Source organism: Ctenopharyngodon idella, chromosome 7, assembly GCF_019924925.1.
Source record: "Ctenopharyngodon idella isolate HZGC_01 chromosome 7, HZGC01, whole genome shotgun sequence".
Classification (NCBI taxonomy): domain Eukaryota; kingdom Metazoa; phylum Chordata; class Actinopteri; order Cypriniformes; family Xenocyprididae; genus Ctenopharyngodon; species Ctenopharyngodon idella.
The window spans coordinates 16,370,563-16,397,290 of NC_067226.1; positions in this window are offsets into that span (position 1 = coordinate 16,370,563).

The following is a 26,728-nucleotide window of genomic DNA, read 5'->3' on the forward strand; positions in this document are numbered from 1 at the left end:
TCACTAATGTGAACATGAACATGTACATTTTATTAACTAAGATTATCAAAGGTTATTAAATGTTGCAAAAATATGTTGCTCATTGTTATTTTATGTTAGCTATAATACATTAACTAATGTTAACAAATGAGACCTTATTGTAAAGTGTTACCAATTATTTTTATATATACTAAAAATTTTAGTGTAAAATTCTGTAATAAATTAAGGAGAGGATATATCTTTGGTCTTGTCTTCAGCAATTTGTTTTAAATGGTCCAAAGGCGTGAAAAATTAATATTTAAAAGTACAAATATTCCTTGTAGTCTCTATCAATATGAGGGCATAAATACATTTAGAACATAATTAGCAAAATGCATTTTAAACCAATTTTAATTTTTATTTTTTTATTTTTTAAGTTTAACATGGCACACCATCAGGACCAAAGGTTTTTCAATTCCCATATACACAGACGAGCCAAAACATTATGACCACCTGCTTAATATGCTGTTTGACCCGCAGAGGCATGGACTCTACAAGACCCCTGAAGGTGTCCTGTGGTATCTAGCACCAAGACAATAGCAGCAGATCCTTCAAGTCCTGTAGGTTGTGAAGTGGAGCCGCCGTGGATCGAACTTGTTGGTCCAGCACATCCCACAAATGCTCAATTCGATTGAGATCTGGGAAATTTGGAGGCCAGGGAAACACCTTGAACTCTTCATCATGTTCCTCAAACCATTCCTGAACAATGTGTGGCAAGGTGCAATATCCTGCTGAAAGAGACAGACTGAAAGAACAGTAGACATATTTACCCTTTATTTATTATAACACTCCGAAATTTGCTGATAATTCCTCTTCTGTTCTTCACACTTCCTTCCACACAATATACAGACCTTTATTTCCTTTTTAAATTATAAAGTCAGTCAGTCAATGAGGAAAATTAGCCATGAAATATGGCAAATTTTCTGTAGTGTGTAAAAATTGTCAGTGTGATGTACGTTGTGTGGGTGTTTACTAAACACTTATTAACTATAATTGTCCTGCAGTTGAATAGCAACCATACAGTGACAAGCATGTGACCCTGCTTTTTCTCTCTCCACTTTCTCTAGAAGTGAAAAGTTTTTGATGTTTTTTTAAAATGTCTTATCCAGCATGTTACAAAAGTTCTTAATGCATGAAAAGTTGGTGTGTTGCAAACCAATTAACAATTTATTAAGAAATGTTAATTGTACTATACCACAATCATTTACATCAAAGCATATTTCTATCTGCCTTAAGTGTGGAAAGATAATCTACAGTGCATCTGGAAAGTATTCACAGCGCTTCACTTTTTCCACATTTTGTTATAGCCTTATTCTAAAAGGGATTAAATTTATTATTTTCCTCAAAATTCTACAAAAAAATACCCCATAATGACAATGTGAAAGAGGTTTGTTTGAAATCTTTGCAAATTTATTAAAAATATAAAACAAACAAACAAACAAACAAGAATTCACATGTACATAAGTATTCACAGCCTTTGCTCAATACTTAGTTGAAGCACCTTTGGCACCAATTACAGCCTCAAGTCTTTTTGAGTATGATGCTACAAGCTTGGCACACCTATTTTTGGGCAGTTTCTCCCATTCTTCTTTGCAGGACCTCTCAAGCTCCATCAGGTTGGATTGGGAGCGTTGGTACACAGCCATTTTCAGATCTCTCCAGAGATGTTCAATCGGGTTCAAGTCTGGGCTTTAGCTGGGCCACTCAAGGACATTCACAGAGTTGTCCCGTAGCCACTCCTTTGTTAGCTTGGCTGTGTGCTTAGGGTCATTGTCCTGTTGGGACTTTCGCCCCAGTCTGAGGTCCAGAGTGTTCTGGAGCAGGTTTTCATCAAGGATGTCTCTGTACATTGCTGCATTCATCTTTCCCTCGATCCTGACTAGTCCCCCAGTTCCTGCTGCTGAAAAACATCCCCACAGCATGATGCTGTCACCACCATGCTTCACTGTAGGGATGGTACTGGCCAGGTGATGAGCTGTGCCTGGTTTCCTCCAGACATGGCACTTGCTATTCAGGCCTAAGAGCTCAATTGTTGTTTCATCAGACCAGAGAATTTTGTTTCTCATGGTCTGAGAGTCCTCCAGGTGGGCTGTCATGTGTTTTTTTCTGAGGAGTGGCTTCTGTCTGGCCACTCTACCATACAGGCCTAATTGGTGGAGTGCTGCAGAGATGGTTGTTCTTCTGGAAGGTTCCACAGAGAAACACTGGAGCTCTGTCAGAGTGACCATCGGGTTCTTGGTCACCTCCCTGACTAAGACCCTTTTCCCCCGATCGCTCAGTTTGGCCGGGCGGCCCGGTCTAGGAATAGTCCTGGTGTTTCCAAACTTCTTCCATTTACAGATGATGGAGGCCACTGTGCTCATTGGGACCTTCGATGCTGCAGAAATGTTTCTGTACCCTTCCCCAGATCTGTGCCTCAATACAATCCTGTCTCGGAGGCCTACAGATAATTCCTTGGACTTCATGGCTTGGTTTGCGCTCTGACATGCACTGTTAACTGTGTGACCTTATATAGACAGGTGTGTGCCTTTCCAAATCATGTCCAATCAACTGAATTTACCACAGGTGGACTCCAATCAAGTTGTAGAAACATCTCAAGGATGATCAGTGGAAACAGGATGCACTTGAGTTAAATTTTGAGTGTCATGGCAAAGGCTGTGAATACTTATGTACATGTGATTTATTTCATTTTTTATTTTTAATAAATTTGCAAAGATTTCAAATAAACTTCTTTCACATTGTCATTATGGGGTATTGTTTGAAGAATTTTGAGGAAAATAATTAATTCAATCCCTATTGGAATAAGGCTGTAACATAACAAAATGTGGAAAAAGTAAAGCGCTGTGAATATTTTCCGGATGCACTGTACAGTTGCAAGAAAAAGTATGTGAACCACTTGCAGAATCTGTGAAAATGTTAATAATTTTAACAAAATAAGGGAGATAATACAAAATGCATGTATTTTTTATTTAGTACTGTCCTGAGTAAGATATTTAACATAAAAGATGTTTACATATAATCCACAAGACAAAAGACAAAAAAAAAAAAAAAAAAAAAAAAGCTGAATTTATTAAAATGACCCCATTCATAAGTATGTGAACCACTGATTCTTAATACTGTGTGTGGTTACCTGGATGATCTATGACTGTGTTTTTTTTTTTTTTTTTTTTTTTTTGTGTGATGGTTCTTCATGAGTCCCTTGTTTGTTCTGAGCAGTTAAACTGAGCTCTGTTCTTCAGAAAAATTCTCCAGGTCCTGCAGATTCTTCAGTTTTCCAGCATTTTTTGCATATTTGAACCCTTTACAGCAGTGACTGAATGATTTTGAGATCCGTCTTTTCACACTGAGGACAACCTTTAAAAAAGGTTCAAACATTCACTAATGCTCCAGAAAAAAAAAACATGATGCATTAATAGATGGGGGGTGAAAACATTTGGAATTTGAAGATCAAGGTAAATTGTATTTCATTTGTCTTCCGGGAAACATGCAAGTATTTTCTGTTGCTTCAGAAGGGCAGTACTAAATAAAAAATAACATGCATTTTGTATGATCTCTCTTATTTTGTTAAAATTTTGCACATTTTCACAGATTCTGCAAGTGGTTCACATACTTTTTCTTGCAACTGTATATTCATATAATATAAAAGTAATGCATCCTTTCAACCCACAGTATATTTTCCCAATAGTGCCAGGCCTTTCAGAGACCTTTAATATGCCTAATTCATTAATTAGAAATTTTATCAGGATATTTACATTTAAACTTTTGATATTTGGCCATTTGCAGAGGATCCCTAAATGTTAATTTTACACATGTAACTACATTCCAATTACTTCTGTGTATTTTAACCCCTGTGTGTCAGAGTATACACAGTGTGCTATAAATACACCATCAATGCAAATTTGTTGTGTCAAAGGTTAGAAATCACTGTGTTGTTAATTACATGTTGTGGCATTGCGTAGGTTTCATGCAGAGTGCAGGATTGCATCAGGGATAAAGCGAGGGCGAGGACTTTCCTATTCCCAGCCACTACCTTGTATCATGCTTCTAATTAACCTTTCCTTTGGAAAAACAGATGAGCAATTAATAATGCTTTTAAAACTTTCAAATGACAATTCCAGAGGAAAGAAAAATCCCCCATTTTCCGCTCGGGTGCTCAGTGGTGTGCCTATAATTACAATTAAAGGGCTCATTCAATAATACAAACAGAGCCTAGCTTTAAACACATACGCACCAAAAAAAAAAAAAACACCTTGAAGTGCATTGTTTTGATTATTTGGTTGGCTGATTGCAGGAGACATGCTGAAAAGCCCTTAGTGTTTGACACATTAACAAAACATTTTTTAATTAAGGCCATGGCATCTCCACAAAAAAGCAATTTTAAACGCATAAATCTTTTTCAGGCTTCAGCTTTATCTACAGTCTGTCTAGGTCAACGATTGCCTGTTGGTCCAAAGGAGCTGTTGAATAGCAAATCAAAAGATCCTCAGACAAATTAGACCTCATTTGTCTGTAGACCTAGTTACAGTGCTCCATATTAATATGCACTAAGCACTTAGTGTAGAACTCTGTAAACCATTCCTCCAAATTCTTGTGCTCTTACTGACATTATATTCTTTTTCTCTGTCAAGGACACAGCATGATTGTTTACTCTGCAGTTACTGCCTTGCTAAAGTGCTAAAGATTCCAGAGCTCTTGTTTGGCCCAGAGAAAAGAGGTTTGGCAACCCACAATGTTGTACTGATATCCTAAGTGAAATTGAGGAGACTCTGGCTATGTTAATCCTGTTTGTTATGTTTGTTAATCAGGTTAAACATGTTTGTTAATTATTATTATTATTATTATTATTATTTCTCTCAGTGATTACAGAAAAATGATTAAATAATTTTAAATAATTTTAATGAAAATATACTGTTGACAAATTTTCGTAACACACTAAATCACGCAAAGTGAACAATTAAACTATAAGCATACAATTCTATCATGACAACTCTTGGGAGACTGGTGTGATAATAGAGCAATGTACCAAGACTTGCTAATGCCCATACATTCACAGACATTGATGTGAGCATGTAAGACATGCTGCTGCTGCACGTGTAACATTCACAAATGAACCCCCTTAGCAGATCTATTAAGGTGGAACCTGGAAAGGTGGAGGATTTCTGAAAGTGCTCTGCAGACTGCTAACAGCAACACTACCAGTATTTGTTTGAATGTTGAGCCACAGCTCACTGGCCTCTGATGCAACAGCAACCAATCAGCTGTGCTTTGTTAAAGACCTATCAGCCTGCGCCATCTAGAGTTTAATGCCAGAACTAGGTAATAGTGTACTCATTATAATGTTATTTTAGGAATTCAGGTTATCTAAAAAATGTTCACGTTTGATACACTTTTGATACACTGCTGTTTAAAAGTTTGGGGTTGGTAAGATTTTCAATGTTTTTGAAAGAAGTCTCTTTTGCTCACCAAGGCTGCATTTTTTTTAAACAAAATTACACTATAAACAGTAATATTGTGAAATATTATTGCAATTTAAAATAACTGTTTTCTATTTGTATATATTTTGAAATCTAGTTTATTTCTGTGATGGCAAAGCTGAATTTTCAGCAGCCATTACTCCAGTCTTCAAGTGTCACAGTTTTTTTTTCCCCCCCAGAAATCGTTCAAATGCTGATTTGGTGCTCAAGAAACATTACTTATTATTGAAAACAGCATTTATTTGAAGAGAAAAACCTTACATAACATTACACATGTCTTTACTGTCACTTTTGATCAGCTTAATGTGCCCTTGCTTGCTGAAATTATTAATTTCTTACAAATCTTACTGACCCCAAACTTTTGAATGGCAGTGCACATTTAATTTAAGACACACACACACACACACACACACACGCACACACAGGTTTGTTTTGCTATCAAAGTGAGGACAACCCATAGGCGTAATGTTTTTTATACTGTACAAACTGTACATTCTATCCCCCTACACTACCCCTACCCCTAAACCTACCCATTACAGAAAACATTCTGCATTTTTACATTTTTAATAAAACATTGTTTAGTATGTTTTTTCAAGCTGTTTTAAATACGAGGATGCATGAAATGTCCTCATATTTCATGTTTACATCGTAATACCACTGTAATACCCATGTCAAACAAATGTGTGTCCTCATAAATCACAAAAACATGCACACACACACACACACACACACACACACACACACACACACACACACACCTCTCTCACACCTACCTATCAATCTATAGGTTTGCGATTCATTGTGCCAGAACTAAGATCTTTGGTTCCTCCACGTTAGTGATGGCGACACCCCACAGTTATCCATGTATCCTGTTATCTTTCGTTTGTTCCTCTACACGCACTCCCCCTCATGATAATGCTATCTGATGTTCTGCCCAAACCTCATCACTCATGGATCGCTTCATTTGCGTCCATGACAGGTAACTGAGCTCTGCTGAGAATAAGGAACTGGAGGAGTTCATGCACCACAGGCTTTTGGGTCAGGAGACTAATCATACACACATGTTGGGGTGGCTGATGCAGAATAAATTGAGCATGTGCAGGTGAAGAGCGTTCTTCTAGGTTTCCAGGCAATATTTTGGGGGCATGTCTGTTAACAGGGGAAGCTCTCTGTCAGTTGACATAAATTGAACATGTCTTATTATCTCTCCCATAAGCTGGGAATGAAAAATAACTGGCTCTGGAGAGACAAGATAAACGGCCTTCATTTGTGCCTCTGCCACGTTGCGCTGAGGGTTGTGAAATTCACTCACACATGCATCTAGTACTCCAGCACACACACTTAAACTTCCCACATGCGCTTTTTGTTTTGAGCATGTACATGTCTCATCGCTCTGAAACACTGATCAACAATAACACTCCAATAAAACAACAACAAAAATTAATGTCTTACAGAAATAGACAATTCACTCAGTAACAAGCAAACTAGAGTCACAGGAACTGTATTTTCCACTTTGTTTTTTGTCTGGGAAATAACCTGTACTTGTTACTTTTTAGATGAACAGAAATGAAAATGAAAATGTCTACACATTTTCCACTATTTATTTATTTTTTGTTTTATTTATTATTTGTGTGTGTGTGTGTGTGTGTGTGTGTGGGACTGCACAGACAGTTATGCAACATTACTTTTTTTTCACACCAGTCTGTCTACATTCAAACAGCAGCAAAATACTGTTGTCAGTCCTGTGTTTGAGTCCTTAAATATGGTTTCATTCACATAATGCTATTAACAACAACTGCATTAAGTGACAACTGCATTCGATACTCAAACTCACACCTGTACATTTTTGGGATTCACAATCGCATTTTTGGCTGACCCTGCTAAGTGAACAAAACCAAACTGGACAACTTTGCCATCTTTGATACTACTTTAGTCGCTTCCACTATAGTAGGTAATAGTCACAAATATTATACAGGTTTGACTTCAGTTACTCATTCATACAGAAAGTATTCTAGCCAATACTGTAAGCTACTGTGTACATTTTGAGACTCACACCTGACAGTGTGAATGTAGCCTATTATTGAGATGTCTATTTCAGTTTTACTCATGTGGCTGGTTGCATTACATGAGGGTCAGACTGTCTAAGTGGATGGTTGACCAGAATAACCTGCATAGTGGATAACTTTGATGCAAGCCTGTTTGTGTGAGACTAATAGACCATAAAATGCTGTACTTTGGAGTTAAGCAATATGCTCTAGAGCTGTCATTGAGTGATGGTATTTGTTCTTTTTAACCCTGTTCGGACAATACTTGTTTCATCTACAAGGGCTAGTCTATGATTTTTATTGCCATCCAAATCCAGAATGTAAAAATTCCATGCCTAATTACCTGTTTTTTTGTGGTAATGTGCATGCATTTTTATTTCTAGAAACTGATTACAAGAATAATATTACTTCATGCTCCACTACAGCAAGAGGAAACTACTAAGAAGAAAGGGGGGAAAAGTTTTGCAAATGGGCCATTAAGCAACAGGTATGCAATACAATTTTGAAATGTGTATTTATATTTATATAAATTAGGACTACAGTAGAACTAACCATTTTACTAGTCGAACAAGTCAAATATTTACCTTATGTAAATAAGAGGTTACATTAATTATTCAGTTTTTAATTATTCAGTGTTAGACTACTGTACCATTAAAGTTGGCACGGAACAGAAGTTGCGATATTTCTTCCCTATTGTGACATATGAATGGAGCCCCTAAAGGGACCTTTGCAAAAATAAAACAAATATACAGACTTTTGCGTGCTCACGAGAAACTATGTGTGCAAGAGAAAATTTTCATGTGCTCACGCGTTACAATTTCTGGTTTATGCATACTGTTTATAGCCATTTCCTTTGTGTCACCACTATTTTACTATGAAGAAAATGCAAGTATGAATGCGTATGAATTAATAAACATCTATTTGCTCAAAATTTGGCTTACGTTAGGGAAGTTTACTTCTAATATCATTATGTCCACTTTAATGCATTCTCTGTGACGGCTGAGAAACCACCCCGTGAAATAGGCTGATGGTGCAGTATGGCTGTGTGCATTGTCCTATTTGCCAACTTTAAGGGTTCATAAAAAAATAAAAAATAAAAAAAACGGTAAAAAGTGCTCAAAATTTGGCTTTCGTTAAGGCAGTACGTCATATTTCAAGGCCTTATATCCGCTTTAAAGATTTTAACTCTGTGGCAGCCAAGAAACCTCTCTGTGAAATGGGCTGATGGTGCAATAGGTGACTGTGCAATGTCCTATACTAAGTTAAATGGTTCATAACAAAACATTGGTACAGTAAAATTGATCAAAATTTGGATTTCATTAGGGCAGTACTTATATTGACCCATATAAAACTTTAACGGCCAATTAAAAAATATTGGTAGCTACAGTAAAATGTACAAAAAATTTTTGTTTCACAAAACACCCTTTATTAAACCACTTTGTCAGATTTTCAAGCGGGGTGTAAACCCCCTTTACACCCCGCTTCCGACGAGGCGTAGAAGCAGATGAGGTGAGGGAGGGATAGAGGGGGTTTAGGAGGTGGTCAAGGAGGTGGTGCCGGAGGAGTGGTGAAGGGAGGACGACCCCTGGCGGTGCTGGTGGTGAACAGCCAATGGTGCAGACGCAGAGCCTGGCAGTGACGACAGCCCACAGTGAAGACGAGGGAGGGAGGCACCAAGGTTTAGACAGGACTGTCGACCTCTGGGGGACGACCGACGGAGGTAGAGTCGATGGATCCCAGGGCACAGATGGAGAGCCGATGGAGCAGAGTGACATCGCTGGCATCGGAGGCCTAGGCGACGTCACTGCAATGACCATCGAAGGAGGAGCCAGAGTACCCAAGGACAGAGATGATGCCGGTGTGACTACAGACTGAGGCGAGTCCGAAGGGAAAGAGGAGCCACTGCAGCCGTAGGGGTGGAGGAACGGAGCGTAGTGTAGCGGAAGATCCGCAAGTCCGTGGCGGAAGTGGTGTGACGACTGACCAAGGGGGAGCCGCTGGGACGCGAGAACCCGGTTGAGTCGAAAGGCCAAGGCTGTCTGGTGGAGCTGAAAGCGGGAGGAGCCAGAGCGGAGCTGCCAGGTCAATGGGCCGAGATGGAGCGAGGTGGTCAGAGGCAGAGCCGCAGAATCCACTCGCTCAGGTGCTGATGGAGGTTGCTCAACCTGAGGCTCAAAGTCACGGCATGGGCGATTCCGGAGATGGTAAAGGACTGCAAACCTCCAGCAGAGGCAGGGCTGGAGGACTGGCTGAGAAGGTCGGTGACAGAGGCAGAAGGAGACTTGGAAGGGTTGAAGGTAATGCAAAGCCTCTGTGCCCTTAGGAAACAGCGGTGAAGAATGAGAAACGGGGTGGAATAGGGTGGGCGATGATACCTCTGTTTGGAAATCCATCAGCCAGTCCTCAGTCTAATATCCCCTCGGCCACCGATGTCGCGGGCTCACACCCCTGGTCAGACTCTTTGAGAGGCTCCTTTTCCGGGGTGAGGGTCAACGCTGGCCACATGTCTTCAAGCTCTGGCTGACGCATCGCGGCGGGTGGTAGTTCTCCGTCTGCGGGGGGCCCACTCGATTTCTCCGTGGTCGCAGGTGGTGAAATAGGCTCTGGGTCCTGCTGTGTTCTGGAACGGGGATTGTGTTCTGCTGCGTTCTGGAACCCGATCCAGAACAAAGACTTCAGGGTCTCGTCATCATAGGGGCAGGTGATGGCAAGACGAAAGAATTAGTCGGTGAAAACAAAAAAAATATCGGCTCATTTGAGCCACCGCAGTAAAATTTGCTGCATAATCCATTTTAGGTCCGGTCTTCTGTAACGTATGGTGTGTAGGCAGGCAGACGAAGACGAAGACATTCCGATACAAGGTTTAATAACAGAGTTCAAAAAGGAAAACTCACACATCTAACTGAAAACGAGACTGGACAAAGAACAGAAAAGCAGGAACTTAAGAAGTGCGGATAACAAGGTGATTAACAATAAACGGCTGATACACATGAACTCATCAAAGACAGGTGGGAACACAAACAAGGGAATACAAGTGATGAAACAAACTGAAAGTCAATGAAAACGAAACTAAGAATGAACATAACTGAACCTAATCTTGACAGTGGCTTAGAAATGCAAATTTTCTTAATTTAATTCTAACAGCTCTTATTGCGAGCAGAGCCATAGACATATAGGACTTTAGAAAGCGTAGCATTATATAAAGGGGAGGCTCACACTTGACAAACAAAATAAGCAGCTGGATTCAGCCTCATACTAGGTGAACTATTCTAACGAAATTCAAAATTTGAGCACTTTTTTTATCAGCCCAATGCACACAGGCGTATTGTGCCATCAGCCCATTTCACAGCGTGGTTTCACGGCTGCCACAGAGGATACATTAAAGCAGACATGAGGCTATGATATTAGAGATAGTCTATACTGACCGAACAAAAGCAAAATTTTGAGCAAATAGATCTTTATTAATTCATGCACATGCATCCATACTATCGTTGTTTTTTATAGTAAAATGGCAGTGACGCACAAAGGAAATAGGTTGTAGTATACATAAAACGAAAATTGTAACGCGTGAACATGCAAAAAATTCTTGTTCGCACATAAAAAGTTTCTCGTGCACGCACAATAGCTTCTCGTGAGCACGCAAAAAGTTTCTTGTGTGCAAGCGAAAGTCTGTATATTTTTATGTAGTCTGTATATGGAGTCCCTTTAGGGCGGGACTTGATTTTGTCCATTTGAATCTGATTGGATCCTTGTTGTTTGCTATTGCGGTGATCTCACGTGAGTGACAGGTTGTCCTGCTCTTGTGCCGAAAAACACATCATCAGAGAAAAGAAGAGATGTCAGAAAGCAAGAGGGAGGGGAAGTTATTTTGATGAAAGATTACAAGGGCACATGAATAATAAAGTGAAAAAAATAATGTAATGAAAATTAAATAATGATATGCATGGACAAATCATTTATAATAAAAACTGCAATGTTCCATTAAAACAAACTAACAAACAAGAATTTTTCCATTTTGATTTCATGGTGACTTTAAGAGGCAGCACTGTTTCTGACTGTTCAACCTCTGAACACTCTCAAGTCCAAAAGATGCGGCATCAGACGTTCCCCACACCAAAGGCTTTTCACTTCCTCTGTCCATTTTTTGAACTCTCTTTTATGTGCTGAATGCCACCATTTCTTCTGCCAGAAAATACCTTTATTTCAACAGCCTTGTGCCACCCCAAATAAGAGGAGACTCAAAAACATTCATACTCCTCTTGCATTTATACCCCCACCCCCCACCCCTCTATTTAGCAAGGTGTTTTGTCTGTGCTTATATTATGAGAGGCAAAAAGTAACAAAACTCTGTTTAAGAAAAGGCTTTATAAAAAAATCAGCCACAAGAAAAATACCCAGACAGCATAGCGATGTGTCTAAGTAAGCCAACAGCCTGGTTGGGGGGGTGGGGGAATGTTTGAATGAGATTATATCAAACCCTAACAGAGCACTGGAAGTGTTCTTTCTCATAGTGTTTAACAGAGGTTGGAGCAGGAGACAGTATGAAAGAAGAGATAGAACAAGAAAGAAAGCGCCTTGGAGCTTTTTCTAAGCATGTGCCAAGAGATCAAACAAGATATTAGTTTAAATCCAACAGCTTTTGTTTTAATGTAAGTTATTTCGAGAACAAGACCTACACAGATTCATACACTAAAGCTGTGTGTCTTTCTCTCTCTCTCTGTGTGTGTGTGTGTGTGTGTGTGTGTGTGTGTGTGTGTGTGTGTGTGTGTGTGTGTTTGTCTGTGTTTGTGTGTCTTCCACAGAACGACTACACAAAAAAAAAAAGAAAAAAAAAAAATACCGACAGGATTCAGAGACAGCACAAACAAATCTACCTTGAAAGTAAGGGGAAAAAGGGTCATTATTTTATTCACTTCCTGAACTGGCCATGGGGGCACATAAACAAATGCTGATGAAAGTGTTGTTAATCATGTCTGCAAGATAAACCTGCTGTTTAGCACATTTCTGCAGCAAAATATCTTGGTGGAAAAAGACCACCCAGAGAAACTATAGAAATTTGTGCAGAAATGCACACACATGCAAAGAAACACACACAAACAGTGGGGTGATGTAACTAATGAGGCCCAAAAATGCATATTCTCTGATATAATCGTTTTCTGCATTTTTAAAAGAATACTTTTAACACAGAACCCGCACCAGCAGAACTCTGCAGGAAGATTTCCACGGATTCGAACACCCATCTTTTAAATTTCAAAACTGTGCAAACTGTGTGAATATTAATTTTGGGAACATCTTGGTATAGGGAACACATATTCACTAGCTACTACGACTTTTGCCTCGATAAACTTACAAAGTAAATTTACTGCTTATTAATAGTTAGTAAGGTAGTTATTGTAGCGTTAAGTTTAGGTATTGTCACGGTCACCAGCTCTGTCATCTCCTCTGAACTACATTCCCATCATCCCTCCTTATGCTCACCTGCTCACTGTCAGCTCATCACCATCTAATTACTGAACACCACCAGCTGTCACCCATCACCGTCTGCACCGTCTCCTCACCCGAGTCTCCTAACTCCAGTCTCCGATCTCCAGTCTCCAGCTCCGTGTCTCCTACCAAGCCCCTTTTGTTCGTCCTACAAAGCAAGAAAAGGAAAGTTATTAACATATTATCTTCAGTGACTGAATACGTGTCTATGTGTGTGGCAACTTACCATCCTGTTGTTCTTCATCTGCTTCTGATTCTACTGCCATATATCTCATCCAACGCCGTTGCTTTACCATTGTGTTCAATAAAGCTGTCTTTATTTATACTTACCCATTTCTCTAGTCCGTGTTTCCTGACAGGTATAGAGTAGGATTTAGGGATGTAGAATATGGTCATGCAGAATAAGGCATTAATATGTGCTTTATAAGTACTAATAAGCAGCCAATATTCAAGCTAATAAGCAACTAGTTAAAAGTAAGAATTGTTCCCCATACTAAAGTGTTACCTTAATTTTTAATATTTAACAATGTTTCAAATACATTGAAATTATATTTAATTTTAATACATTTTGTTTTTAGCTACAAATAATAGTGCAGCACTCTGTTTAACACCTTTTAACATTTGAAAAGATTTTTAGAAAATTCACAGCTTTTCTAAAATGACCACTACACAAATGACCACATCTGCAAAAGCTTTCTGATAGTGGTCATGATCATTTTGGAAAGAGGTTGACGTCCTGAAAAAGTGCGAACATCGTGGCTCTTTTATCTGGCACAGCTAGTGCTGTGAATTTAGAGTGGAATACCTTTTTTCTGATTCCATTTGGTCCTACTAGTGTTACTGAAATTACACACTTCACCTTTTAGCTTTCATGCAATAAGACCATAAAGGATGCTGAGCATGAACTAATGTTCTACTAATGGAAGCACTAATGGTCCAAGATCATATTATCTATCTAATAATCTCTGAGAGTTATTGTTCTCCATTTAGACTCTATTACTTTTGCTTCTGATGTAGACTGCTGGACCAGATTCTCCAGTGTCAATGTATAAGACGCTATAGCTGCGTTTACAATGTTCTCTAAACTCCATAATCTGATGGAAATACCAGAATACATTTGCATATCATGTGTATATATTCCAAACAAAAGCTCTGCACATGTGAATGCCATTAATGTCACACTAATTGTTGTCACACTAATGTCAACGTTATGAGAAACTGTCAGCATTGCTGTCAGAGAAAGTGTGTGAGCATGGCTCCACAGTCTGTAATTGTGCACTCTGACATATCTAAAAATATATCAGCTGTTGTTTTTTTTTTATTTTTTCACACCTTTTGTCTCTCAACAATCTTTTTTTCCTTCAAATGTCAAGAAGACAGGTAATCTCCCCACCGCCCAGTACTTCACTTCTTTTTGCCATGTTTATTGCTGGGATGAAAATGTGAACATGGCACTGCACAAGGAATTTTTGAATCTGATTTTCAAAGTAGTCTGATTCCAAGGTTTGAATGCCAATTATTCCTCTGTTTTTTTTTTTTTTTTTTTTTTTAGATCTGCACCACCTCTTTCAAGAAATTTCATTGGAATTAAAGGGGACCTATTATGCAAAATTCACTTTTGCATGGTGTTTGGACATAAATGTGTGTTGGTAGTGTGTGTACACAACCACCCTACAATGATAAAAATCCACCCACTTCTTTATTTTAATCCCCATAAATCATAAGCAGTGTCTCAGAACAAGCCGTTTCCAGATCCCTGGCAGTGTGACGTCACAAAAGTCACAGGCCCCACCCATGAATGTTGACAGACACTGATGTTTGAACATAGAACCACCCTGAGCGCGTTCACAGCAAGTTCGCCATTGTTGCACTGACGAGAATGTTCTGTAGCTGGATGGATTAATCCACAGAGCTCTCTCCATTTACTCCCTAAATCTGAGCCGCTGAAAACGAGGTGGATTAATTTGGTTTTCCAAGAAAATGCTCCCTCAGTTCTGCCGAAATTCGCTTGTCTGCGTGAAACATTTCACACCGGACTGCTTTGTAAACGAATGTCAATACAAAGGGACAATACAAAACAGAGACTGTGCTAAAAATGTGCTACTCAAGGATAGTAGTAAAAACTGTTCGTGATCCAGTTTACAGTCTCCAGAGTGATACTGGATATGGCAGTAATGAAGGTGAGAGCACTTTGTTACAGTTCATCGGAGTTGATTTACGGATATAGTTTACCAGTTTATTAAGCACCACCCGAAAAGGCATTAGGTCTTTATATATTTGTTTACTCTTAGTTGTAACGAGTGTTTCTGTGTACTTCGCTATGTATGTTGGTGATAATTCAAGGGAAAGAGAAAGAGTTTATGGATAATATTTTAATGCACACTTGTACTGTTTTATTAAGCTCTTACTGTGATTTTCTAGAGTGAAAACGGACGCTTCATCTTTTGTGTGAAGTACAATAAATGTCATAAAACTCATCTGTATAGTTTTGGCCATCATTCGGACAGTACAACAGGCTTGTAGTAATATAATGGATAAAAACAAGAAGACAATAGAAGTTATAACCGTAATTTAACTAAACTTTATCTGTTCTATCTCCATGCAGCATATATTCGCAGTTTCTGACATTATAGTGCATCGTGACTGAATCCTGACACTGGGGAGAACAAGCTCTTGAAGCTCCGCCCTCTTAGGCCAAGCGCAGCAGCTCATTTGCATTTAAAGGGCCCACACTGAAACGGCGCGTTTTTGCTCAACCACTAAAAGTGGCAATTTTAACATGCTATAAAAAATTATCTGTGGGGTATTTTGAGCTAAAACTTCACATACACACTCTGGGGACATCAGATACTTATTTTACATCTTGTAAAATGGGGCATAATAGGTCCCCTTTAAGCTCTATCAAATCATATATATATTTTTTTTCGTTCCAGTTGAGCTATAAACCAGATTATTAGGCTGCATGTAAGCATGAGGTAGAAAAATGGCAGATGCCCCATCCCTCTAACATGCACAGATCAGACACAAACACACACACACACACACACACACACACACACACACACACACACACACACACACACACACACACACACACACACTTTTTCTGTGCCTGTACTCGGGCACCATGAACTCATAAAAAGTCAGCTCTTTCAGTAAAACTCATTTCTTTTAATGATCTGAAGGATACTCAATTAATTGTAATTAAAGTCTGTGTCATTTATCTAGAATGGAGTCTCTGGACATAATTTCCCTGTGCTTATGAAAAATGCACACATGCATACACACTCTCACACACACTTGTGAGGGAGTCATCTACTGTAGATCAGCATGAACAGAGAGACCTTTGCAAATGAGCTCCAAAATGTGAACTTTGAAAGAGGCCATGCTTCTTTTAAATATGTTAAAACCTCAGACTTCCATCTACAATGGATTTATGAAGTCTGAACATCAGCCTTGGTGCCTGGAGGCTATGGACACAGTTCTCCAGAATATGGCAAATCCAACATTAAACTTCATCAAAGTCGCCTCTGCAACTTTGACTGAAAAGAATTTATTTTGCTTTTATTTCATCTGTATTCATGTACCCCACACACATATACACACATCACCATGCCAAAGGGAAGACATGTGGAATACTAATGCCACACAAAGGAATCAAGGAACAATCCTAAAGAAAAGCTTGTTGCTGCAAAAATGAATAATTCTTTTTAATCTACATTTGCATGAATCAAGCATTTTAAAGTGTGTCTTCCTGCATTTCAACTGTTGTCTGCAACAGGTTTATACCTCACAGGACTGCTGACACTAATGAACTCATATTTACTTTATGGAAAACATTATTAGGACTATGAATAATTGACTTATTTAAATGACAGAAAGATTTGTGTTAAAATTACCCCACTCACCCCTAAAGATAAGCAACTGCAAAATGGGACTTGATTATCTAGAATACTCAGTATGATAATGATGCTCTGTTATTTTGTTTATGCAGTGCAAACCAGACTGGCATTAACATCTTCGCCTCATGTATTTGTTCACCCTTAAGACCTCTAAATAATCACACACAGTACCGTTCGGAAAAAAACATTGTTCTGCATGGCTAATGATAAATATATGCATATTTGCTGCTTAGCAGTTGGGTAATGAGTCTTTATGTGGGTCACAATGGATCAGATCTCCATATTTTTCTTCAAATAATTTTAGCTCACAGAATTTGTCTTATACATTTGGTGACATTCAAAGTCAGACACATTTGCTAATCTGTACCCAGTGAAGTGGCACAGCGGAAGGTGGGGAGTGATACATTTCCTGAGTACAAGCGATGAAAGGAGTAACCAGCTTTATTTGAGTAACCAATGCACTTATCTGTAGACTGAACCTTGGTGATGTTGCAGGAAGTAGGAGATACGGAGGAGAATTGAGGAATAGTAGAAAATCGTGGTAAATTCAGGAGGGAAATATTGCATTGACATTAACTTTGGAAGGTCATTCTTTTTTACTTTCACTGGGACAAATAGCAGTTGTAGAAAAAGAGAGAGAAATATGAGTAATGAATATTCACCAAGTCATTCCCTGTGTGCTTGACTCCTCCCTAGAGATTCATGCCTGGTCACAAACTAACAAATATATAATTCACTCAAACTCAAAAAGAAAGATGTTGATAAATGCATTCTGAGGTCATTTGAAGCAACGAACTGGACCTGGTTTGTGGATATTTTTCCTGGCTTTAAAACTGCCTTTGAGCAGAATGGGGTTTAAGCCAACAGATCTCATATCTACCAAACTATTAGACTAGTTCATGTTTTAAAAAGCAGCCTTGGGATATTAGAAACAGTGACAGAGGTATTGGTTTTCAGAGTTGAAATGACCTTGGGGGAACAACAAAAAGATTATCATTACTTTATCTTAGCAGTGTAAATAGGTATTTTCCTTTCATAACAACATAAGCTGTAATGTCAGATTTATCTAGCATTCCCCCCATTGATCTGCTAGTCGGTTTTCACATCTGTTGTAGAAAAAAATGCTAATCAGAAATGGTATCCTGAGGTAAAGGTGTATCCAATGGTTTTTAAACGAGGGTCTGATGTATCATTGTAAAGTAATGTGAAGTTTGATGGACAATTTGAAGAACAATTCAAGTAAGACACACTTAAGCTCTGGGTGTGGATGTCCCAGCCAACCACAATCAGGATAAAAACACACCCTCATTAAACTGAAACTCATCCATTACTCATTATCAATATTCTGAACTAGTTGTTGTGGTCAGATGCCCCAAAGAAATGGGTTTCTGGATGCTGTATTTAATGTAATTCCATCCAAGTGCCTTTAGCAACAATGGCAAAAGAGATGATAGCAATTTGCAAACATTTTATGTTGTTACATAAACAGCCATGTATGAATTTACATTTCAGTGTAAAAGAGAAGTGAAAATGCAGTTATCAAAACTGCACTGACTCTTTTTTCCCTAAACAACATTCATTCAGACAAATATGGCTCACATTTGGTTGATAATAATGTAGCTATAAAAGCTGACACACTCATGAATTTAATAATGAGATGATTTCCATGGTTCTAATTTGTAGGAATAATTCATGGTAATGAATTATTGATAAATTATAATTCAAAGGTAAATGACGTGGCAATATTTTGATTTATGAGGCGAAACAAAGTGAGTTGAGAATTACAACAGTGTCTTGTGAGAATTGTGAAGCCCCATGTGATACTCTACATAACATGATATTGATCCAATCAAATAACATGGTGATTTTTTAACCCTTTTATTTGTACCGGCATCAGCAAAAATCCTTTGAAACAAGTTTGCATTATGTATATGTGGTAGAACCACACTTTATGTAAAATATATATGAATACTCACAAGATCACATTGCTCTTATCCACAGCACACTCCTCTCAAAAGTAGGGATATTCTATATCTTTCACACATACACACACTAAGAAATGCCCAATTCCGCATGTTATATGAAGAAATTTTCTTTATTTATTTTTTTACAGGTGTTTTACCCATATTTTGAATTGCTTATTGCATTTTGTTGTGTTTTAGGGTTAAAGGAAATGTCTGTTTAATGGTACTGGTAATTATCTGGCAGGACATGATCCTTTTTTCTACTGATTTTTCCTTGCAGTCACACTACACATGCACAACTACATTACATCCTTTGCCAATTCTTTTGCTACTACAGAGTTTGACATTGGACACTAGCGTACACTGGACTCAAAGAAACACAGGGGAGCTTGAAAGTACTGCTGTGGCTTAATAATTATGTGCTTAATTGACTTGGCTGCTGCAAAAGTATCACAAATATGTTAATGATTCTTTTTGATCCCTCTGGCCACCTAGCCCATCATTTTGTTCCAGCAAATGAATCAGATAGATGCAGAGTCATGATTTCAAAGGCCGTTCTCCAGTTTTTAAAAGGCCATTCTTTAGTCAAATGCAGTTTCTTAATTTGAGAGAAAACTACAGTATCTATTCAAAATCAGGCTCCACATTCCAATGGATTTATAAAAACAGCACTCTTCAAAAAATAAAATAAAATAAAAATAAATAATTAAATAAATAAATAAATAAATAAATAACAAAATAAATAGATAAAAAAATATAAATTTTTCATGAAAGCTACAAAAAACTAAAAAACATTTTCCAGTTTTTTTTTTTTTTTTTTTTTTTTTTTGTGTGTGTGTGTGTGTGTGTGTGTGTGTGTGTGTGTGTGTGTGTGAAAGGCTGGATTTTTCATTTTTCATGAAAGCTACAAAAAACCTAAAATTATTATTTTCAAGTTTGAGATTTTTTTTTTTTTTGCCTTTTTATCTGTTCTTCAAGCATGCAGAAAGATGAATGAAATGAAAGGAAATGATTAAAACATAATGTATTTTGGAAATGACTGTTCAAAAGGCTCAAAACAAAATGCCCTTTTGTGAGCAGCATTACATCACTTTGTGTTCTCCTACGCCTCCCCCCACAACCCCACCACTTAAGCACCCAGGCATTGCTTTTATTCTCTTCACCTCCCTCCAAATTACTGCATGAGAAAATTCAAATATGCCTGGGGGACAAGTTCCACACAGACTGCCTCACAAAAGGTTGGCACTTTAAACACAATTTCTTGTTTGTTTAACTACAGGCTATGCAGCAAACCAAAGCCTCCTTCCATCCCTTTGCCTTGATCAGCCTGATTCATTATGAATGCTCTGAAGCAGAAAACACACTCTTCCCCCAGGTGACAGATAGCATGTTTACAGGTTGTTTGTGAAAGGCTGGATTTCCTTAAACTCAGCTGTGACAGTGAACCAAACTGTGGACTCTGCTGGCATTTGGAAACTGCAACCATACAAAGCTTTGCCTCAAATAGACTTCACACTTATAAGGTCAAGACATTTAAGAAGTTGTTTTTGTTTCCTGATGAATATCTCATTAGATGTAAGCCTTCATGTCAAATCATAATTCTGTTGAAATCTCGATCTGTTTGTCTCTAATTACAACCACGATGTAACATAACAACCTTTTTGCTCTAATTGATTTAGCAGCGATTGACCTAACCAGTAAATCAAGGATATTTCTGCTTTATGTTGCTCCTTTGCCTTACAACACATGAAGTATTAAAAGAAGTTCAGCCAGAGTCAGAGGTGAATGTCTGCATTTTATTAAAAGCTTATACTAAGAGGAGTTAAAAAAAAAAAAAAAAAAAAAAAAAAAATCTGGTAATAAGTGATCTTTCAATAAAATCTGAGAAGGTTGTAATGTAATGTAAATTTGTTCATTCAAAAGTACATGGTGCAATTACCATAATGCATTGTAGTGCCCTTTAAAATTCACCTGTGCTAATGTTTTGATTCCTTCGATGAAATTAAAACCTAACCTGAGGAGGAGCGGGATGGTTTCATGGGGAAATTGTGATTTGCAGCATCTGTGAGGTGTTATGGTAAGGTTAAAGGAGAATGGCTCTGTGTGTACAGCTCTGTCCGGTGTCACAGTGGTAGTAAGAAGAGAAGGGGAGTCAGTTGACACCTCATAATGAACTCAGGGTGAAGTGAAGGGCTAAGGCCTCTGTGCTCCATGACACTGCAAAGCTTTGAACCGTGAGGGGATTACAGAAATGTTTGGCTTGCAAAATCAAGCCAATGCCTTATTACCATTCATCAGTGCTTCTGTGTCTTGCTTACTAATTAATATTTTACGGCGCTGTGCTTTCTAATTTTATTGATTGGACATTAAAAACAACATTACTAATGTTTACAGGGTGGCTACACCATGATCAGGGCCAATGAGTTGCATTTACAAGAAGCTTCGCCAAAATTAGGTAACATCTGTTTGAACATTGTTAGAAAACAAAAGACAGACTGCTCATTTGCATTATAGGGGAGGCCTTTTTTATTTCATTTTCCATTACTCTAGTACAGGTGTGTCTATACTCACACTAGGCACGGTTGCCTTGAACCGAGCCCGAGCGCAATTGGCCCCCCTCCCCACTCCCCCGCTGGCCTGCACTCATATTGCACTTAATGTTCCAGGCCGAAGCACACTTACGTCATATACGTCATAACTTTTTGAATGGAAGAAAACTAGGGGTGCAACGGTTACTCACCAACGGTTACCGAGATTACTCACGGTTCGGTTTGTATCATGGTTTTAAGCTCACGGTTTTAAGCTCACGGTTTTAGGCTCACGGTTTTGGTATGGTTCGGTATGTCAAATAAAAATAAAGAAAATAAGAACATAATCAAACAGCACAAATAAATTCAGTAAAGCAAACACACAAATAAATAAAGCTTTTCAGGTTTTTCATGTATCCAGTTTTAAGGTACAGAATAAAGTAGCTAATAAAATGTAAAACAACATTGCATGTAATCTAAGATCAGTCATTATTAATTATTAAGTTAGTATTCAGTCATAAGCAATGAGTGATTTCCTTGTCTTTTGTAGTTTGATTAACATTAAAAACACATTTAGACAGCAGGAATGCAAGGGCTGCTGTCTCTTTAAAACATAACACACGGATCAGTACACTGATACTGAACACATGCGTTCTTTCTCGAGTGTATAAGTTCACTTAAGACATAACCGACTATGCTTGCTAGGATACTCGACAAGACGGGCATGTTGATATAATTTCGTATGAATTTGTCCGTTCAAACACAAGACTTGAAAGAGACCTCGATATTTGCGCGCTGTACACGCGTTTCCGTGTGCGCGCTTCGGATGAGTGCACAAGTCTTCTCACAGCGCGCACGTAAGTTCTCTTTCGCGGCTTCCACTCGAATGTTTAAAGTGGCAAGGCTTAAATTAGTTCAGTTTAAACTCAGTTTAAGCAACGTGAGCTGTTCAGGTCTCACCTCCGCTCGCGCGCTATCAACACTTGGGTAATGACGGCGTAAATGACTGGTCATATAAAGCATACGGCACTCGCATTGAACAAAGTTTAGGGGAAGCCAGAATACGTATCGACAGAAACTTACATTAACCTAACTCTATTTGTCTGTTTTATTTATTTTCTACAAACCATATTATAGATGCGTATGCGTCATCAGATATGAGATGAACCGCGGTGCAAGTGCGTGCCGAACCGAGTGTGCAGAACGGTACGGTTCGATTTTTTACCGAGAACCGTTTCACCCTAAAGAAAACAGTAAGAAATGCACTTTCGCTAAGATACTGCCTAATATATTGGCTATTTACAATTTATGCCACTTCCTTCAAGAAGTCTCGGGTTTGGTACCCCGGTGCGCACCAGGGTTCACATGACAGCTTTCACATTAATGATTTTTTCATGCGAACCGTGCCCCGTTTCGAACTAAACTGCCAGTGTGAAAGCCCCCTTAATCCTGGAGGGCCACTGCTGGACAGTGGCCTTCCAGGAGCAGGATTGGACACCCCTAGTACAACATTACTGCAAATCTATACCTGCCATCTTTTAGTGTCCTCAGAATATTTACATTAAGGAAGACTTAGAATAAAAAAATTTATATGAGATGTTAAAGGGTTAGTTCACCAAAAAATGAAAATTATATCATTAAATACTCACCCTCATGTCGTTCCACACCCGTAAGATCTTCGTTGATTGTTCCAATTTGGACCTGTTTCACAAAATCATTATGAACCTAAACCATAATAAAAACCATCTTTCAATTATGGACTGTTTCATAATAGCATAATTACCTTAAAATTAAATTTAGCTTTTGAAAATCACTGTAAATTCATGAATGCATAATCATAGAGCACAAGTGCATCATGCAGTGCACCTGCAAAACTACATAAACTACACATGCTGTTATGGTTACATTATGGAGTAAAATGTGACTTTAATTTATGATTGTCACAGATGGTCAGACATTAATTTTGAAAGAGACTATAGCTCAAACTGTAGCACATGGTGCTAACAATGCCAAGGTTATTGTCTGATTCTCATGAAAGGCATGAGCTGAGATACTGTTCTGTATACTTTGAATGCAAGTCACTTTAGATAGAAATGTCTTTTAAATGCATATATGTAAATGTAGATGTGCCTGTGCAACATAAACTGTTCCATCAAACACACAGTCCGATTACCAGCATTAATTATAGCTGCATAAAAATAGCATCAAATACGGCACTGCCAGTGCAGGGACCCATATGTAACACACTTTCAATAAATACTGTTGTATAGTCCTGGAGATTACTTTTGCCATAACTGATGTTACTCATGATGCCCAAAGGAGCTCATTTGAATCATTTTATGAGCTGCTACAGAATACTTTAAGAGGCCATCCTACACCGTGTTACACCAGATGTAAATCACAGTCTTTGCCAAGCAGTCCTTGTATATTTATGAGGACTGTCAAAAGGAAAGGGTTAAACAATGTGCAGGAGATTTTATTGGCTCTGACAGAGTAATAGAAGCCATCTTAATTCATCCTAAAAGTAACACCAAAGAGTGGTCACGCTAAATCTTTTTTTTTATTTATTTATTTATTTATTTATTTATTTATTTATTTTATGTGGTATAAACAGACTGGATGGTTGAAGTAATTAAATTACCTTGTTATAGATAAAAGAAAATTTAACAAATGTCTTCTTTTGAAGATTTCATTCCAATCAAGACAAACAAACAACATTACACAGTTCCTGCTGATGTTGAATAAAACAACCTCTCTTAATTAAATATATAGTAATTAGTCTGTTTTTAAACCTCTTTGATTTGGTGTCTTTAAATCTAGTCTAGCACTGTCAGGTAGGCTATAATTACTTCCTCTTCCAGAGGTTGTTACAGCTTCACTCCAGGCTAGCTGTATAATACACATCAGTGTTTACATAATACAAATATGAGCCTGCAGTAATTGGAGGGTTAGAAAAAACCTTCTGTACACCAGGGTTACTAAAGGTAAAAAATTTCAGTGGTTACAGGGCTATTTATTCAAAATTAAATTTATAATGCAGTGGCACCAATTGAAGGTTTCTTTCTTTTTCCACCTTCAGCATTCACAGTGCTGCATTTAAAAGAGCCATTGTTCAATTTCCCAGTGAGATAGATTCTCCTATTTAGCTTTTAGCTCACAGTGCATACCCCCTTTCACACATACAGTCTTTACTGGTAAATTACCGGTAAATTACCATTATGAGATCATGTGTGTACAGGACCTTTTCAAAAACACCATTAATCGGTTCTGGCATTTTACCGGTATGAGAAGTTTTACCAGAAAATTACCAGTATGATGCTGTGTGTGAACAAAGAATGAAGATTACCGGATATGAGCACGTACAAAGTCAGAACATGCTGATGTAAGAAGTCTGCTTTGGGCCAATCATAAGGTTCTTATGGAGATGACATGATGTGCACTGTTTACAGTAAGCTCCGCTGCTTTTTAATAGTTTTTCTATGTAAGTATGCGCTAGATGGACATCTTTGACCATTGTGCCATGTCTCGCAGCTTTTTCAGCGTGTCGCGCTCAAGACCCTATACCTTCTTTTCCATTCATCAGCGCTGCGCCTCCACAGTTAGATACTATTATGCGTGTCTTGTGTTCTTTAGAGCAAAAACATGCTCTGTGTGATCATCTCCTTATGCCTGTCACTCAGAAGTCAAAAAACGTTGTCAAATTGAACAGAGAGTGAAACTAAAGTGCTTTTCCTCATGCTGATGTGTGAATGGTCTCTTAACGGTAAAAAGCTGAATTTACTGATAAAGTCTTTCTGGTAATTTGATAATTTAGTGGGATTAATATGTGAAAGAGGCTTAAAGAAATAGTTCATCCAAAAATGAAAATTCTGTCATCGTTTAAGGGCCTTTCACATTGAGCGCGATTAAGCGATGTGAAAGTAAGTCGCAATGACGCTCTTGAATCAAAACAATAGATCCCTATGGAGCTATTCCCACCTGGCGCAATCAATTGCAGCGTCACAAAGGGGGATTTTTTTCAGTGTGTCGTGATTAAATGAGCTGTCCAATTAGATTTGAGCTTACCTGAACCGCTGCTGTTGCACAGAAGTATGAGAGTGGTGGCGCTGTTTTGAAAATCTGTGTATACACAGAAGAAAATGTGAATGGATGTTGAGTGTTATCATTAGCGTCTGAAAACAGATTTATTGTTATGTTCTTTATACAGATTATCATTTCTATTCATTTCCCACTAAATTATGCGATCTGAAGAGCTTGAAAACAGCGTTTCTTCCGTCCGTGTCTGAGTCAGAGAGTTCATTCGCTCAATCATATTAAGTCAGCTGTCAATCCTATTAAGTGATCATAATTCCTGCCCTTCCGAATGTCGACGTTGTGTTCATTTCCTCATTCTAAGTGCCGCAAGGTTCCGCACATAAACAAATGAGAGAAACGTTTCTACAGATGAAACATGAAGCCTATTTAAATATATAATTACTTACATGAAAAATGCTAAGCAGGTGTAGCATTATTATAAAGCGTTATTATAAAACTACAAATGCACGTCTGCCCATGATTTACTCAAAATCCACTGATGGTTTCTGTTTAGTACAAAACTTTATTTATCTTAATTTACTGTTGAATGTTGTGTGGCGGACAAGGTTCAACCCAAATGGGAAAACCTGTGAGATACATATATGAGGAAAAATATATTCTCGGTCAGCGCCACCTATCGTGCAGGCACGAATTAACTGAAGGCAATCAATAGTTTCATGTTCAGTGTTAAATCTCCATTCATCTGTAATTCGCTTAGCTTTATCTTGTGTATTTAAACTAAATGCTAATATAGTCTGTTTTGTTTGCAAAGGCTATTTACGCTAACACTGCCTATTTCTGGTGAAACTAGACTAAATTACAAAAGAAACAAAATCTGCTTGTGGTGTGGAGAGTAAAAGTAGTGGATTTAGTTTTTGACACGACCACTCTAATAATCTCAGAATTTCGGCCATGATGAAAACCCAATCCCTTACTTTGGTGAACATAATTTGCTTTTATTCTCAGACTCCAGTTTTAATACATTCTGGTGTCTGAAGAGTTATGGGCAGTTCATGAAGGCTGGGCACCTTCATTACAGGTCTTTATGGGACATGAGCAGCATTGTGTGGGGGAATGCGGACGACATTTATGACCTCATTCCAACCTTGGCCTGAGGGTGAGGCAGTAAGACACATTAAAAGCAACTCTGCGACAGAAACCTGAAGTACGCTGGCTTTACTGCAGCTGGAGGGGTCAGGTAATGTCACAACAATAAAAAAATCTAAACAAGCAGGTACA